Source organism: Austrofundulus limnaeus, unplaced genomic scaffold (assembly GCF_001266775.1).
Source record: "Austrofundulus limnaeus strain Quisiro unplaced genomic scaffold, Austrofundulus_limnaeus-1.0 Scaffold219, whole genome shotgun sequence".
Lineage (NCBI taxonomy): Eukaryota > Metazoa > Chordata > Actinopteri > Cyprinodontiformes > Rivulidae > Austrofundulus > Austrofundulus limnaeus.
In genome coordinates, this window is record NW_013952621.1 from 736,851 (window position 1) to 739,389 (window position 2,539).

Genomic DNA, 2,539 nt, shown 5'->3' on the forward strand with positions numbered 1-2,539 from the left:
GGAGGTGAGTGCAGCAGTGATGGGTTGTGTAAAAGCTAATAGGGTGTCAGAATTAGGGAGGCACCGATATGAAAATTTCAGCCGATATCGATATCCAATCCAAGGTCTTTTTATAAATTTTTTTAGCAAACCACAAAAAAGAACAGACTTACAAAAACAGAAAACAAAACACACACACCCAAAATCCCTCCCATCCCTCCCCTCCTATACCGGATCCACTGAAATAACAAAAATCGATCTTGTATTCATCAAATGATACAATGAACAGGTTTGTGTATAATGAAGCAATGAATCAATCTGGTTTGATTGACAAATGTCAATCAAACCAGAGCTGTCAATCAAATCCTTTGCATGCTGACAAAAAGAAAATCTCAAGCTGCAGTGAATCATGATCGCTAATAAAAGTGCAATAGATGTGAGTTGTGTCACTTAAAAGGCATTAAAGCACTTTCAGCACCACTTTAAAAGATCTAGGTGAATGTATGTCTACGTCTGTCCTGCTGGGGATGAGAGAAAATCCACAATAAGTTCTAACTTGTGCCCCTAATTCTTGTTTTTTAAGTTAGAAGTTCCATGATGTATATTCATTCCACCCCGGAGAAAGAACGGAGCAAATGAATCATTAAAAGCCCCAAATTAATGTGACATTCCTGACGACTGGCTGTTAACTTCTAACTGCGGCTGGAAAAAGCATGACCATGATGTGCCTTAGAAACAGAGACAAGGAGGATCACAGTGTATGTACACACGCCCCGCTTTCACGCTCCTGAACATCACCCTTCGGCTCGCACTGTTGCACAAATACACGCACACATTTTGGTAAACAAGCATATACGCCAAAAAGCATCCTCCATACCCGACGAGACGAACTCCTAAATCTGAGGGGTGTCCTTGTTAGTAAGCAGCCGAGGGTACGCGAGTGCTCTCAGCCGCATCATCAAAGCCTTACCAAGTACTCCCATGCTCCCTAACTCAGGCATAAATCTGCTCTTATCTCTGCTCGCTGCAAGATCAGGGAATATCAGCTCCAGCATCTGCTCCATCTGCAAACCAAGCCACTAAAAGCACAACAAAGTAGCTCTGCGGGCATAAACAGGAGGAGGAGGGGTAGCAAAAGACAGGAGAGAGGGGATACACGAGGACCGGGGAAGGGAAGGAGGTACAGGTGTGTGTGTGTTCCTTCTTGTCTTATACGCCTTCAGCATTTGGGTTCAATCACATTGGAATCTGTCCATCAGTCAGTCAAAAAAAAGTCTTCATTCAGATGGATTTCCAGGCAGCTCAGCAGAAAGTCTTCAAGGGAAATGAAGACATACGGAGGAAAGGAAAGTCAACAGCATGGGTCACGGTAAAAGGTCAAAGTTGAGCATCAGCAGGCGGGGGCAGATATGAAGTTAAGACAGGCATGTCATATTTATTTGAGGGGTTAAGATATTCCCCGACTGTTTGTCCGGCGAGCTGTGGATCAAAGGCTCGAGACACGTTTTTCAGATTAYGAGCCCATGCTTGGAAAAGGGCCGGTGGATCCGTCGCGGAGAGAGAGGGGGCAAAAAGCTGCTATGACACCTGGCTGAGGCAAAGAGACGTGAACTGGACGCTCCAACTATTTTTAGGGAGGATGTTTGTTTTCCTCATCGACCGACTTGAAGCCACATCTTTCATTCTGACCTCTTTATCGCAGCTGTGACCCTGACCTCTCCTCCCCTCCTCCGACTGCTCTGTCTCCTGTACCTCCTTGTCCTCGGTGGATTTCCGGTTTTCTCCCCTGCGGGCCGTCCGCTCCCAGTCTGCCCTGATTCTACCACTACGGTAGAGCAGCTCTTTTATCACAAAATGATAACATTTTCTCCTGCGTGTGCACAAGTCCAGGTTCTCTTTGTCTGTCCTTTTAGTAAAAAAAACTGCTCATGAGTTACTTGTTTGCCTGCTCCAACACACCTGATTCAGTAACTGAACTACCTCTTCAAGTTCTGCAGAAACCTGTTGGTCACCCATTCATTCAAATCAGACGTGTGCAGAGGAACCTCRAAAACATGTAGGATAGCGTCCCTTAAAGACCAGGATTACATAACTCTGAASTAGAGAATGGATYATAATGAAACTCTCAGAACATAAWCACTCTCCCCRTTTATTACTGATTAGCTTTTTGAGTCAACTCAATTCAAAATGACCGCCCCAGCTAATCAAAGCTCGAAAACAGAAMAAAACTTTGATATTAACTGTTAGTACTGTCTTTATGGGGCACCAAGTGTGAAATAWAATGTTWWAAAAWATMACTAAMACATTTTCATTATTTAGCTCACTTTCTGAGTGCAAAATCCTAGATTAAAAATTTCTGCTAATAACGTGTTGCTAATTATCTCACAAATGTAAGAACATTTTGCTAATTTTTGCTTAATGGTAAAATTTCAGTGTTATATATAAATATTAAATCCTAAATCTAATTATTTACAGTGGGTAAAATAAGTATTGAACACGTCACCATTTTTCTCAGTAAATATATTACTAGAGGTGCTAATGACATGAAATTTTCACCAGA